The sequence below is a fragment of the Symphalangus syndactylus genome, chromosome 4, assembly GCF_028878055.3.
Source record: "Symphalangus syndactylus isolate Jambi chromosome 4, NHGRI_mSymSyn1-v2.1_pri, whole genome shotgun sequence".
NCBI classification, from domain to species: domain Eukaryota; kingdom Metazoa; phylum Chordata; class Mammalia; order Primates; family Hylobatidae; genus Symphalangus; species Symphalangus syndactylus.
In genome coordinates this window covers 19,519,428-19,536,328 of record NC_072426.2, presented here as the reverse complement: position 1 = coordinate 19,536,328, position 16,901 = coordinate 19,519,428, and the positions used below count along the sequence as shown (strand labels likewise).

The 16,901-nt window shown below is 36.1% G+C and overlaps 1 protein-coding gene across 3 annotated transcripts in view; it reads left to right on the top strand.

The window, feature by feature from the left end:
- MEI4 (meiotic double-stranded break formation protein 4) overlaps nt 1–16,901 on the top strand; it is a 374,155-nt gene that overhangs the window by 333,987 nt on the left and 23,267 nt on the right. The gene's annotated exons all lie outside the window — the stretch shown is intronic.

Below are 16,901 nucleotides of genomic sequence, written 5' to 3'. Positions count from 1 at the left end.
GGCCAGAGACAAGAATTGAGAAACATCTCTCGTGCCCAACAGACAATGCTCCCTGCTTTCCAGCTATTTTCTTTAAATGGACCATTCAGACATTTGCCCACGGACTTGAAGTGACCCACATCTTATTCCCATATATATACTGCTGGTGGCTACTCACTGCCTCTCTCTCTCTGCCTGACCCTCCACTTCTGCCTCGTGTGACCCATAATTTCCTCTCCATTAATTATGCCCTCCTTGCCCAAAATATGTAAGTAAAAATCTTTGGGCCAGGCACGGTGGCTCACACCTGTAATCCCAGCACTTTGGGAGGCCACGGCAGGTGGATCACGAGGTCAAAAGATAAAGACCATCCTGGCCAACATGGTGAAACCCTGTCTCTACTAAAAAAAAACACACAAAAATTAGCCAGGCTTGGTGACGCGCACTGTAGTCCCAGCTACATGAGAGGCTGAGGCAGGAGAATTGCTTGAACTTAGGAGGTGGAGGTTGCAGTGAGCCGAGATCACACCACTGCACTCTAGTCTGGGCAACAAAGCAAGATTCCATCTAAAAAATTTTAAAAAAATACAGTAAGTAAAAAAAATCTTTGCCCTTGTTTCATCCTGTGGTAGCGTGTTGTATTGAATGTTCAACTTCCATCTGAAGAACAATGGGCTGTCCCAGCCCAGGTTTTCCCCAGTGTCCTGGAGAGGACACACATTTGGCTTGCATCACCAGAGAAATGGTCAGGTAGGCATAATGTAGTCATGGGTCATACAAGAGCCACAAGGTCATCTCCCACTGCAAATAAGGTCCCTGTGCGAGGGACCCTGGTTGCAAAACCAGGTAGTAGACCATCGTCCAGCTAAAAGAAGTATCTCATGAAAGGCACACTGTACACACTCATGTCCAACTCGCTTTCATTTTTCTTTAGCACAGGGGTGACAGCCTTCCTGGTACTGGATCCCCAATGTAGCTGGGGCTCTCAAAACAGAATTGTACTGGTGAGAAAAGCAGGAAGGCAAAGGGAGCCAAGGGGCTGTCGGAGGAAAGAACTGACCACCTGATGCTAGAAAGCAGCATCTTGCTGAAAAATAAGAATTAGACAAGGAAAGACAAGGATAGGCAGTTGAACTTCCATGATCTTTGAAATCTCAGTAACATTTTATACTCTTAAAAATATTCCTTATTCTTGCAATGCTCCTCCCTCTTTTGAGACACTGCACAACCTCAACTGTTGTCCTAACTTCTTGGACTACTCCTTCTCTACAGTGTTTCTATTTTCTTCTCAGCCCCTGATTCTCTTGTTTTCTCACTGACCTTGCTTTCTCTATTACAAATGCATCATTCATTATGGTGCTTTCATATAATGTTTTTAAAAGCTAAAACAGTGTATTTAATGCATTTTTGCTTTTTAATATATTAGCATTCCCATTTTGAGTGAGCTATTTCACAGGAACAACATATTATCATGTCATTTTTAATAAGTAAAAAAATGACAACATTGATAAACTTGAATACATTAAACAAAGCACTACTATTTATCAAATTATGCCACAATACAGAATGAAAAGATAAACCACAAAGTGGAACTACTATCCATGAAATATTAAAATTCCTACAAATCGGTAAGATGAAAATAGATAATTCATTAGAAAAACAGGAAAATATCTTAACAGGCTCTTCAAAAGGATGATATACTAATGGCCAGTAAACACAAGAAAAGTTATTACACCTCATTAATTATCAGATGTATTAAAATTAAAATGATTTCAAAATATCACTACTCATCTGCCAGATTAGTAAACACTAAAATATTTAATATACCAAGTGTTGGTAGGATATGGTGCTATGAGAACTCACAGAGCTTGCATGTGGGAATGTTGGGTTTAGCCACTTCGAAAAGCAGTTTGACTTCTCTGATTAAGTTAAATATTTTAATTTCTAATGCCTATTAATTTCACTTCCAGGTATAAAGAGAAAATATTACAAATCTGCATAAGAAGTCATGTCCAAGAGTGTTTATAGCCATATCATGTATAATAGACACATGGAAACAACCCAGCGTCAATCTAAACTAAAATGGATATATAAAACCCAATGTATTCATATAATGGAATTTGCACAGAAATGTCAATGAAAAAAAGTCTGCATACAATAACATTCATGGTTACAACATAAAGTTGAACAAGTCTCAAAAATGCATAGAGTATAATTTCACTTATATAAAATTCACAAACAAAACTAAACTATATTTCCTTGGGATATGTCCAAAGATGGTAAAGCTCTAAGAAGAAGCAAAGAAATGATTCTCACAAAAGTCAAGACTGTGATTACCTCTAGTGGGGAGGAAGGTCATTGTGTTCAAGAGGGGGGCACAGAGGGTGGGATTGGGGGTGAGGGAGTTTCTACTGTGTTGGCCATATTGTTTGTTGATCTAAGTGGTATTGCATGAGTAGATATTTGCTTTATAGTTATTATTTAAATTTTTCACAATTAAAAATAACTAGTAATAGGGGTTGAAAAAGAAATATGGTAATTGGCCTCCAAAGATGACCTTCCAAAGAATCATCACTTGGGTAATTTAGGGAGTCCCCTCCGCAAAGGTAGTCTAGACTGCCTTTGACCCACACAATATAGTGAAAGTGATGCTGCTTGACTTCTCATCAATATGACTTTTAATGCTGACTCTGGGAAAAGCCAACTCATGGAAGTAGTCTGACTACTCTGAGGCCTCCATGCCATGAGGACAAACTAGTCAACTGGAGTAGCTGCTGGAGCAGCTGCAACTATTCCAGTCATCCCAAACAAAGATCTAGATATGTGAATAAAGAAGACTTCATGTAGCTCTAGCCCTGTAATGATCTGATGACAGCTGCATGAGAGACTCTGAGCACTAATCATCCAGCTGAATCCAGCCACCCCCCAAAATACTGTGAGAGATAGTATTAATAAATTCATGTTTTAGGCCATCAAGTTTTGGGGTGGTTTTCTATTCAACAATAGATAACTGGAACAGAGCGGGAGTGGAACAAATAGAAAAAATAAGAAATTTATAATTAACCAAGAGAAAGAAAAAACAGAATCTAATAAAATTATTTAAATAAATAATAAAAAGTTAGCATTGCTAAGAATAGGGCTCATTTATTTATTTCAACAAACGTCCTCTTTTCTAAGAGCCACACTCATATTTTCAACTATCTGCTAGAGATATCTCCACCTGGGTATCCTGTTGAGTTTTTTAAACCAATAAATTTAAAACGAATATACACCTTCCCTTGAAATTGGACCCTTCTCCTAAATTAATACTTTTGTTAGTTTCAGGCTAAGCTTGACTCATTTTAAATTCATACTCTCACTTAGTTACAGTCCTTTAATAAGATGTAAAATCTTATTCAATCACTCATTTATGAACTCCTTCAATAAATACTCAGTTACTATTAAGTTCCAAGCACTAAATTAGGTTCTGAGCTGTAGCCTCTGTAGAGGTGACCAAACCAGTTATGCTTCCTATCGCCTGCAATATACTTGTAACAGCCTCCCACATTTTGTTTTGATTATCTTTCTCAGCTTCACTTCTTCTTGCTTGAAGTAGCAGCCAATTCCTTTAACTAAGAAACAGTTTTTTCTACCCCTTGTTTTCACTGGACTGGCTTAGCCATGCTTCCAGATTGATCCACCCTCATTACTGTATTTCTTGGTAAAAATGATTCACTGATATAATACTAATCTGCTTCCTCCTCCCAGAACTTTAGTGTAATATTTAATATAGCATTTACATCATCCCTATGTCTTAATTTCTGCTATTATTCAAGGCATGTCACAAATATTACCTCTTACATGAAACATTTACTGTGTGTGAGATATCCTTTTGTTCATTTTGAAACCAGTTCATATTGGGGAGGGAGGGGCTTTATATTTTGCCAGGTAGTATAATTATTTATAATGACTGCCCTTTCCAAGATGTGGATTTAATCATGTTTCTTTGACCTGGAACAGCCTTTTTCTCAGTTGTTTAACTTATTTTACACTAATTCAACAGTCCATTTTCATAGTCTATTTTCAATTTAATCATGTTTACAATGTGTAAATGTGTTTTATGAATGTTAAAGTCCTGTCTCTGCAAGGTAACATACCTACAATTTTAACTGCTATGAAAAGAGAAATGAAACATCAGATGTCTCAGAAATTTCTGTGTGAGTTTATATTAATGATTCTGCAAATTGGTATAAAGATAAAAGCTAATTCAAATAGATTTTTAAAATACTGATTTTTAAAAAGATAAAACTAAAGAATTTGATCCATCTCGATTCATGGATATGCAGAGCAAATACCAGATTTTTAAAATATAAACTTTTTCTTCAAATATTTTCCATTAATCAGTTTAATGAACTACAGATTCAGTTTAATGAACTATCAGCTTAATGAATTGAACTACAGAATCTCCCCCGTGTTTTTTTTTAACACTAAAAGTTGTTAATATTTTCATGCAAGACTAATCTTTATATTCCAATTTTTTTGTTTAAAGCCTTGTATATGATACCTTAAAAAAAAGAAATTCCCAGATATTTGAATGATTTTTCAGCCACACATATCATTTCCAATACTGTCGGTTTAACATGAAAAGCTACACAGATTTTCATATGAAAGTCTTTTTTTACAGAATTTTGGTTTAAACCCTTGTTCACAATGATGCCGTAAAAATATAATTGCCAATAATTTAACTGATTTTTTTTCTAAGACACAAACCTAATAAAATACACCTGAGGAAGTCAGTTGGTGACACAAAGCTCTTTAACTTAAAGATATCCATAAGGTATGTTATACCACAGCAAACTTGGGGGAAAGGAATTACTAAGATTATTAGAAGGTTCTCTCTTTCCTAAGAATTCTGCATTTTTTAATGCTTCTATAGTTTTGAGGTCAGAGGCTGGCAGGACTTATTTTCTGGTCACAACCCTGCTGACCAATACAGGATCTGGTCCAGACATGATAAAATAAACTGGCAGGAACCAGCAGATGACTAGGAAAGTAATCCCTACCTACCCTCATTGCTTATTAGCATAAGACACTCCCACCAGCACTATGACAGTTTACAGATGCTATGGTAATGGCATGGAAGTTACCGCCCCTTTCCATGGCAATGACCTGGAAGATACCACTGCTTTCCTAGGAAGTTCCAGATAATGCCCCCTCAATTCGTATTAACCTGCCCCTTAATTTGCATGTAATTGAAAGTGAGAATAAGTGGGTATAAGTAGAGTAATCAAGAACCCATACTTTGCCGACTCTGCGTGCACTACCAATGAGTTAGTCCTGCTCTGCAAGGAGCAATACCACTCAATAAAAGATTGCTGTCTAACACCACTGGCTTGCCCTTGAATTCTTTCCTGGGTAAAGCCAAGAACCCTCCTGGGCTAAGCTCCAATCTGGAGCTTTGCCTGGCCTGCATCAGTCTGAAGAACAAGGAACAACCTTTTAAAGCACATCTTTACCCTAATTGTTAACCATATTTCTTTGTAAAATATGAGGATTTTGGTGTAATTAAGTTTTCACAGGTGGAAGCCTGACATAGGAGCATAAGCATAGGGCTTATCAGAGAGCGTCTGTACTCGACTATAGACAGTAGGAAACTTGGGGCAGTTTACTTAACTCTGTGAAGCTACCTCAGCTTCCCTATCTGCAAAATGGGAATGATAACTCTTCACTTTCAAGATTCAGATAAGAAATAAAAAAAAAAGTGGGCAAAGAATATAAACAGACTTTTCTCAAAAGAAGACATTTATGCGGCCAACAAACATATGAAAAAAGCTCATCATCACTGGTCTTCAGAGAAATGCAAATCAAAACCACAATGAGATAGCATCTCACGCCAGTTAGAATGGCGATCATTAAAAAGTCAGGAAACAACAGATGCCGGCAAAGATGCAAAGAAATGGGAACGCTTTTACACTGTTGGTGAAAGTGTAAATTAGCTCAACCATTGTGGAAGACAGTGTGGTGATTCCTCAAGGATCTAGAACCAGAAATACTATTTGACCCAGCAATCCCATTACTGGGTATATACCCAAAGGATTATAAATCATTCTACTATAAAGACACATGCACACGTATGTTTATTGCAGCACTATTTACAATAGCAAAGATCTGGAACCAACCCATATGCCCATCAATGATAGACTGGATAAAGAAAATGTGGCACATATACACCATGGAATACTATGCAGCCATAAAAAAGAATGAATTCATGTACTTTGCAGAGACATGGATGAAGCTGACACTGTCATCCTCAGCAAACTAACACAGAAACTAAAAGCCAAACAGTGCATGTTCTCACCCATAAGTGGGAGTTGAACAATGAGAACAGAAGAACACAGGGAGGGGAACATCACACACTGGGGCCTGTCAGGGGGTGGGGGACAAGGGGAGGGATAGCATTAGGACAAATACCTAATGCATGCAGGGCTTAAGAACTAGATGATGGGTTGATAGGTGCAGAAAACCACCATGTCATATGTATACCTATGTAACAAACCTGCACATTCAGCACATATATCCCAGAACTTAAAGTAAAATCAAAACTAAAAATAAAAAAAGAATGAAATAAGATAATGTAGTGGGTAGTTGATCTTATGATAGTAGTTGCAATAATAGTAATAGAACAAAAGATTCCTGCTGTTCAAAGTGGCAGATGTCATTAATCATAGGAAATTGAACCTACTAGTGGTTAGGAAAGATAATATTCTATATTATTGTACAGAAACACATTGGGAAACAAAACTCATGTTTCACAAAGCTGTAAGTAACCTGGCATCTGTGAAGGAAATATAACAGAATTGGCACATGTTGACACTAAAAAGTTCAATTTCTTAAAGCCATGCCATTCAATTTATCCTGATGGTCATGACTAAACCTAACCATGTGTCAATATCTCCGGATAGTTCATCACCAGAACTGAACCATCTTCCCTGTTGTACTCTGGCTGCTTAACTAAATAAGAACATGACCAAAGAGTGCATTTACAAAGCAGCTGGAGACTTCCAATAGCTGACTCATGTCTTGGGCTTTCCACTCTCAAATATTGACCTGGGTAGCTAAAAAATATCCCCTCAGATGACTGTGTAAATCGAGTAGGAATGTGAGTGGTAGCTAAAGCTGGAATATTTCTACATGATATTATATATTCTACTAGTCGAATAGCTCAGTTTTACCTTCATATTGATGAAATGAAGCTACTGACTCCTCAAATACCCACATTGCTTATAATATTCTGGGCAAGGAATACAATAGGAACTGTAAAGAAGGCAATATGGTAACACTGAAGAGTCACTGTGCCACACAGAGACTGCAGTTCAGACACAGGCCACATGCAGCATATCTGTCTCAGAGCATCCATTTTTAGGTTATTATTATCCAGACATCTACCAAGAAAGGTTGGCTTTTCCTTGAATTTATGGTGTCGGGAGAGACACGTCATCTAGAGCTTCAGGTTGGGGATTCGTAGGAAAGGTGATTCACTGTGGCATACAGAAAGTGCTAATGGGACTGTAAGATAATTTCCTTATAGTTAAGAAAGTAGAATTCAAAAGGAGGGGAAATGAATTAACATTGACAAGAAGCTTCCTGACTTCTGTTATTTCCATAAATTATAGTAAGGACTGAATTTTGGTGTGTGATAGACTTGCTACATGATAAGATGATGAGTAGGAGGTATTCGTGCACGAATGAACACAGTGTCAATGGTAATGACATCCTCATCATAATAATATTTGCTGGTAGTAGTAAATAGTCATGGTCAAATTCAAGGAAAGACAGGCATAACATCTTGTGAGGTTAGAGAGGGAGGGAGAAGTCAGGGAGTATTTCACAGAGGAGGTGAAAATTGACCCACGATTAAAGGAAGCAAATACCACTAAGCTTTTGACCGATCCTTAAATAAATTTTCTAGCCCATTGTTCTTTATATTCTCATCCAGACCTGTGTAAAAGCATGAATTTCCTTTTCGTGTGCTTTTATATCCTTCTCACTTTCTGCCTAGCTTTAAGGCAGCAATTCCTAGTAACACGATTATCTCATGATTAAATTATTGCTACCTCTTTGGAGCTGTTCCTACTCTCAGCACTATTTTCTCAACTAATATTTCTTCCAAACGTATTTTAGTATGCAGTACTTTGATGAATAATAAACCCCTTCTCCATTTCAACTCTGCATATCCCTTAAACATTTCCTCTAATAAACTTCTTGCATCCAGTTGGAAGCTTCTGAAAATGTACTAACACCACTGTTTTCAAGTCTTTCTCTTCTATTAGACTGCAAACACCCAGAGGGCACAGAATTGCCCACAGTAGATGGTGCAGCCACTTTCAAAGAAATGCTGAAATTCCAACTGGAAACGTTGATGCTTTCTTGCCTTTTCTTTATCCCTTCTAGAAATATTTAAGCTTGAACTACAATTACATGCCTACTTTCAAATACTCTTCAGAATCTTTTACCTATGTTCTAAATGAGGGTTCCACTTCTCTAGATACTCTTCAGAATCTCAAGACACTCTTTTGTTAACTTTCAGCAATTGTATGGAATTTTCCTAAGCTTTTATTCTCATATGTACCAGCTATAGCCTGATTCCACACATTCACAATCACTTCATCTTAAGTCTGAACTTAAATCCAGAAGCTGTTAAGTCCAAATACGAATACCTTTTACTGGGTTTGATATATTGGGCAAGACAGTTTGCTTCCTCAAGCCTTAGTTCTTTCCTTGGTTACATTAAATATTAATATTTATCGGGGCCACAGAATTGTCATAAAGATCATGTAAAAAGAGTCTATATAGAGGTAGGCATCCTGTAACGTACTAGAAACATACATACCATTATTATACTGAGATACTGGGTATACCAAAAGATACATATGGCCAGACCATTATGAAAATAAAACTCTGACCAACAACCTCTGCAGCAACCAGCCCGGGAACTATAATGTCTTCAGCTATTGGCCCCCAAACACAATTTAGTCAATAACTGACAGATTCCCTGATTTTTGCAAACCTTCATACGCACATCAAAAGCAGAACCAACTGGAAAAACCCAAATATGGCTCCTAAGCCAATCACATAGGCTGCCCCCCTTCTAGTTAGCCTGCCTCCAGCTTCTCCATGTCAGCAACCTTCAATCTGAGCATTCCTAAAGGGTTTTCTCTCTTTCTGTTTTATTTACTACAAAGCTTTTCAACTCCTCTGTCTGCCTTTGAGTCTCTGCTAAATGTAAGTGATGGCGACTGACTCCTTTGTTAGAGCAAGCTGTGCATAAATTGCCTCTGTTTGTTCTTATTTGAGTGGTCTTCATTTATTTTTATACTTTGGTATATATTTAAATTTACTTCTATAAAATTTGACAGTACTCTCTATTTTTTCTCAGAGAAATTCACTCATTCATTGGCTTAATGCTGATATTCATTAAGCATCTCCTATGTAATAATACTATGATTGCTCCTCAAGAATTTAAAAGCAGATTAATTTATGTAGAACCAGACATATGTCCTCGAGAAACCCATGGACTGGCTTGGAAGATATGATGCAGCACATGGAAAAGTAAACTAAAAAGAAAGTGTGGTCGAGTTGAAAATGATATGTGTAAAGGTGTCAAATCAGTTACACAGGCAATAAACAAGCTAATTCCAAAAAGTGGATATCACTTATGCTTAGCTGGGGTCTAGGAAAGCTTCAAGCAAAAAACTGGGTTTGAATTCGGACGCGCAGGAAAGTTATACATTTATGGTGGGGGCAGAATGTGAAGACAATCTAGACAAGAAAATGCCAGGGCAGGGATGTGCAAATCCACAAAGGAGAGAAGATAATGAATATAGAAACAGTCTGTTAAGAGCAAAATGAACTGAAGAGAAGTGGTGGAAATTAAGATTCTAAAATTGTCTACCATCTAGAGGTGCTGCTAAATACTTGTGATCAGAGGAGTAATACCTGTAGATATAATTTCAAATTTAGAATGACTTTCCTCCAGATTTATGTTAGCCTCTCAGTATGTGCTGGAGACACTTCCCTGTATTTTGGTCCTGTTTATAATAATTTCTGAGTAAAACTGTCACTTTTAATATAATTAACTTTAAAATATTTTAAATTATCAATTTCTAAGTACTGAAATTATGGTCTCTAGTTACATTTCTTGAAAAAGTCTCCTTTTAATACTTGCTTACTTAAAAAGTATGCAGAGAGAAAGTCTTTGGAGAACATAAAGATGTCATGAATATTCATTTTATTATTAAGTCCTCAGTGGATTTTGTTTGAGGGCCCTTAGTCAGCAAAACTTCCATTAAAAATTTTGCCAAGCTGATTATTATAAACTAATGTGCTGTAAAATCCTATGGTGTATAATTGTCACAAACAACCCTAAACACAAACAAAACTAGTATAAAAACCTACAAATAAACTCAGGAAAGTTTCAGTTTATAGTACTTGTTACTTTTCTGAAGTAGAAATGTTCAGCTTTTCAATAATTTGTAAGGCAATCTGTAAGTTAAAATGTACCTTTTTGATAGATACATAATAATGAAAAGACTTTAGACAAAGCAATCTGAGTCATGAGGCAAAAAGGAAAGGGTGGAAGCATCTTTTGTGGATACTCACGAGCCCACCAACCTCTGAGCACTGGAGTGGTCCCCTTCCTGACCATAATCCCCTTTTCTCATCACAAGTTATCCGTCAACACAGCCAAGTCTGTCTCCCAGCCTTGTTCTATTCAGCTGTATTCTGGTGCATTTCATCTTTTAAAACTTTCAAACTTGACTTTTAAAAGTAGTCTTATTATACATTCAAGGTTTGATTTCAGTGGACTATCAAACGTACATATCAAACTGCTCTCCAAATAGTCAATTTCAGGAATGTATAAAAATCCCAATGTCTTACTGATGTGGAGAACCTATTTTATTTCCTTTCTCAATCCACTTCCTGCCTGTCTGGGTCTCAAACACATACTAAATATACTTAACTCATTTTATATCACAACTCGGTTTTGAGACGATGACTTTTTTTCTGTATCTGTTACAAAAACATCAAGAAGCTAATCTTTAGTTGACACTACTGACAGCCTTGTTAAAGCTAATATCTATAAAAGTCTGGGTTCACAAGCATTTAGTGACCTGGAGTAGGGGAAGTAATCCCTGCAAAAGAGAAAGTTTTCCCTACAACCATAAGAAGAGTGAATATATAAGGTATCCTGAATCTAAAATAGCCTGATATCTATTTAGGATCTCAGGGTAAATTATATAAACTTGAAAAGCTACTTCAGACCACCCTATGAAACCCCAATTCTACGAATACTATATGGTTTTTAAAATATTATTTAAACCTCGCTCAAATATTGAGTCTTATTGTACATTCTTTTGGAATATCCATATGCTTGACTGACCAACAGTAAGATTAGTTTTTAATGGATTGTACCACTTCCCTTGAATGATTATGTGAGAATAATTGAAGTAAAAGCAATGATTTTGATGTGCATCTTTTCTAGTAGTTATTAAATATCAATAATCTGAATATCTCTTTTCCATGAGGAGAAATAATGGTTGTCAGGAAAGAAAGAAATACAGAAAAACTATCTTGCATGATCGAAGAAATAAATTAGCTACATGTCACAGATATAATAAAATACTTTGCATTTATAAAATTAATGCTTGTATACTTAACACTCATTTTATAGATAAAATGATGGTAAATATATACATTAAAATGTTTTTAAAGGGGAATAAATTTCAAAATATAAATATAGTATTATAAGAGGTTACAAAGTTGAAAAAACTGAACTTCATATTCTTTCAGATGTTTTATAATGAAAAGAAGATAAAAGATATTGCTAATAATAGGTAAAAGTTCAGCAGAGTGAAGTGTCAATCACAGCTTAGTCAGAGAAAAGCTGGAAAGTAAAACGTAGCCAATCATAGGAGGCAAATAGTTCTAGAAAGATAAGGCTTCAGCAATAAGTCATCTAAGGAGAAAAAGATAAGAGGAGCACAAAAAGCAAGCAGAAGCAGGAATATGCACAGATGAAACATTATGTATGTATAGAAAAAAGAGACCATGAAGAACTTTGAAAATGGGAAATGATTTTACTGCAGGCTAGCAGGAATTCAGCAGCTCAGTAAACTGGCCCTATTATTAACAGTTCTCTTCATCACATAGGTTGAAAAAAAAAAACAGAATCATATAAATTCAGCATTGAGGTGCTGATTGGGAGACCAGAGGAAGTAATATTTGTCTCTACAAAAAAGATGGAAAATATAAGGCACCATAGAATCCCAGATTTGAAAGCATCTAAAGGGCATTAGCTGCTTGAATCTCATCTACAAATTATCTCCCCAAAGCTTGTCTTCTGACCAGTGCTCAAAATATATGGTTTTAAAACTCTGTCACCAACAGGAATGCTCTTCTCTGCGCATGCTCCACTTACTGTAAGTCCCTCTATAATCTGATTAGCCTTCTTGAAATTATATTTTGTTAGTGTAGTATAAACCAATTGAGTTTTGTATTGAGCCATAAGATAATGTTAAGACTCAATTAGTTCAAGTTAAACACATGATTTTGCTAAGCCATATTTATTTGATCCTGTACATAGAGATATGTAAATCATTTTGTTTTTTCCCTAACTTTTGGTCCTTATGTTTACATCTAATGATGTCTTATTTTATTGATTCGTTCTGACTGTCAGAATTTCTTTTAGCTGTCCATTTGGTTGCTAGATTACACATTTTGCTCAGTGTGTATGTCTTCCTCATGTCGTTTAATTACTTGGTGTAAGTCACTAATATAAAAATGATCGAAACAGGGCAAAGAACAGAGTGCAAAGCATGACACTATAGACAATATGCAAATTTAGCATCCAAAGATTCCTATGTATATGATCAACTAAAATAAATTTATCCAACTTGTCCTCAATGACTTCCTGATAAACTGCCACATATCATCCTTCTCCACATTTCTCTAAAATACATGATTAGAAAGTCTCTATAAAAGTTAAAAGAGGTGACAAAATATTCTTAGTGAAGTTATGCAGGGTCCTAATGATCCATGGCCTTTTTTCCCCCTTTTCATGCCCCAGTTTTTTTAACATTTAAAAAATTCATAAAAGTAATACATCATCATCATAAAAGTCATACAACTATGAAAAGTAATTCTTCCATTGTCACCAATGACATGCATAATTCCTTAAAAGTAAACACAGTATTTTGGCATATATATTTTCAAATATATTTTTATTTTATATTGATATTCAAATGTACAGATAGAAAGCTAGTTATATCCTGTACCTATGGGTATGAATATAGGTAGAAATAATATATAGATATTTTATACCACCATTCTATCATAGGTCTACTATTTATTAACACAGCCACCAATGTATCTATCCTTTCAGCTACTTGCCTTTTTAATTTAAATACCCCAATTTGTTTTAGTGGATAAATGCAAATTACTTTGAACATTGTATCAAGTGTAGATATTTTCTTATGCCATTCCATATTTATTTTCCACCCTTTTCCATCCTTTTTCGTGTCCTGGGAGGCCAGCTTGCACGGAGTACATCAGCAGGCTCCCTTACCATTTGACTTACAACTTGGTTAAGCCAAAATAAAGCACCAGCAACAGATGGGAGAGGGTAGGAGAGTTGTTCTTCCCTCTCTAGAGCATTGTCTTGGGCTGGCTATATTATTTGACCGCAGCTCCTAGCTCCAGTGAGGGTAACCCTTTCCTTTTCTGCTCTGGTGACGGGCTCTCCCCTTTCCTCTTTAGGTACAGAGGTAGCAGCTGGTTCCTCTGTTAGAAGCATCACTTTCCCTATACCTTCCTAACACGTTACCAACACATCTTCAAATTGTTCCACTTAAATCTTCCTAAAATTTCATAATTTAAGTGGGCAATCTGTTTCTGGCAAAAATTCTGATCAATATACTTATTGCTGATTTTTTAAATTATTTATAAGGTTTCCCTTCTTCCAAAAATATTCTAGTAAACATCCTTGTACAAATATCTGTGCAAAACTTAGGAGACTATTTCTGTAGAAGCATATTCTGGAAGAGGAATTTATGGGCACCTATCTGAATTTTTTTAGATATTGCCAAATTTGTCATAAAATTTTAAATTTGTATTTACAATAACACTGTGTGAGGTTTGGTGGGATTATAGACTATGTTACCCTGTACCGTATGACATCAATTTAATGACAGATTAAGTAGTTCATTCTAGAATATTTTTCTTGATTTGAGATAAAAAATATCAATCACAGCTTATAGAACCCTCTTAAAATGTTTTAAGAAAAATTGGAAAACTACACACTACACTTTCCCAGCTTCCATTTCCATTCTCTCTTCTCTTCCTATACACTTTTTTTTTCTTTTGACTCCCAAATTCAGTGTTCTTAAGGGTGATTATGGAAACAAATACGCTGACTATCCTTTTTTGTCTATAATCAGCTAACCTTGTTTTCCCACATACTGGATTGATCCCTACTTCATAATAAGCCCTACTCTTATGTGGTCTTTTAATTTTAGCAAATATCTTTTCATTTCATTTAATTACAGCAAACCAAGAAATCTTAGCCTTGGTCTCTCCTTTTCTTAAATCTACATCCTCTCTTTTATATTTGTATTAGTCAGGGTTCTCTAAAGAGACAGAACTAACAGGATATATGGATATATGAAAGGGGGTTTACTAAGGAGAATTGACTCACACAATCACAAGGTGAAGTCCAACAACAGGCCCTCTGCAGGCTGAGGAGCAAGGAAGACAGCATGAGTCCAAAAACTCCAAATGTAGGAAAGCCAACAGTGCAGCCTTCAGTCTATGGCCGAAGGCCTGAGAGCCCCTGGCAAACTACTGGCATAAGTCCAAGAGTCCAAAAGCTGAAGAACCTGGAGTCTGATGTTCAATGGCAGGAAGCACCCAGCATGGGAGAAAGATGAAGGCTGGAAGACTCAGCACGTCAGCCTCTTCTGCCTGCTTCATTCTAGCCGCACTGGCAGCTGATTAGATGGTGCCCACCCAGACTGAGGGTGGGTCAGCGTCACCTAATCCACTGACTCAAACGCTAATCTCCTGTGGCAGCACTTTCACAGATACACTCAGGAACAATACTTTGCATCCTTCAATCCAATCAAGTTGACACACTGTATTAACCATCACAATATCTAACCTTGGTTATGCTTCCATTGGCACTGACCTTTAATTTACTTTCCCTAATTGTTATTTTCATTAAAGTATATACTACATAAAATAAATGCATACATTTTAAATATGTAATTCAATGGCTTTTGACTGTATATACATTTGTGTGTGTGTGTGTGTGTGTGTGTTACTGTCACTTCAATAAATATATGCAACATTTCCCTCACCCCAGAAAATTCTCGTGTCCCTATCCAATCACCCTTCCATGAGAGTAAACATTGTCCTTATCCTGTCACCCCTCCATGAGAGTGAACATTGTTCTGATTTATATCACCATACATTAGTTTGGCCTGTTATAGAACTTCATATAATTGGAATCATACATTATGAACTATTTCACATCTGGCTTCTTTGATACAATGTAAATGTTTTTGAGATTTGTCCATTTCACCCATATTGATCCATGTTGGTATTTCATTCTCTTTGACGTTGAATAGCATTCTGTTGTGTGACAAGGCTGCAAAATTTATCCATTCAGCTCTTGGTGGACATTTGGGTTGTTTCTGGTTTTGGGTATCATATATAAAGCTGCCATAAATATTCATGTTCAAATGTTTGTGTGAATACATGTTTTTACTTCTCATAGATAAATACCTAGGAGTAGAATTGCTGGGTCATGAAGTATATATTTAACTTTATAAGAAATGATCAGTTTTTTTTGGCCGGGTGCGGTGGCTCAAGCTTGTAATCCCAGCACTTTGGAAGGCAGAGGCGGGCGGATCATGAGGTCAGGAGATCGAGACCCCCGTCTCTACTAAAAATACAAAAAATTAGCCAGGCGTGGTGGCAGGCGCCTGTAGTCCCAGCTACTCGGAGAGGCTGAGGCAGGAGAATGGGCGTGAACCCGGGAGGCGGAGCTTGCAGTGAGTCGAGATGGCGCCACTGCACTCCAGTCTGGGGGACAGAGCGAGACTCCCTCTCAAAAAAAAAAAAAAAAAAAGAAATGATCAGTTTTCAAATATTTTATCACATTCTTGCCAACCATCAATGTTTGAGAGATCTGGTTTTTCTGGTTGCTCTATGTCTTTCCAGATATTTGGTATTGTCAATCTTTTTCCTTTTAGCTATTTCAGGGATATCATATTGTGGCTTTAATTTGTATGACTATTAATTATGGTTAGCATTTTATCTACTTTTTTGTAACTTGTTTATCTTTTTATGTGAAGTGTCTGTTTAAGGCTTTTAGCCAGATATGTTTAAAATTAGCTTATTTGTCTTTTTATATTTGAATTGTAAGGGAACATATTTGTACTCTAGATATAAGTTCTTATCAATTATATGTACTTCAAACATCTCCTGTCTTGTGACTTGCGTTTCACTTTTTAGGGAGGTCTTTTAAAAAGCAGAAAGTTTTAATTTTAATATAGTATACATGGCATTTTTACTGCTAAATTTATGTTTTTATATTTTTAAAAAAACAATTAATGTTTTTAATGTCCTTTCCAGGAAATCTTTGCATACCCACAAGATGGTGAAGGTTTTCTTTCATGTTGATTTTTAGATATTTTATAGATTTAGCTTTTAAATGTAGATGTTATTCATATAATCCATCTCAAAATTATTTTATATGGCATAAAGTAAGAATTGCCATACAAATTTTTCCATTGAGATACACAGTTGCTTAAGGAATATTTATAAAAGAATTAATACTTCCTTGTTCTAGTAAAAAACTAATTGTGTATGTATGGACTGGGATC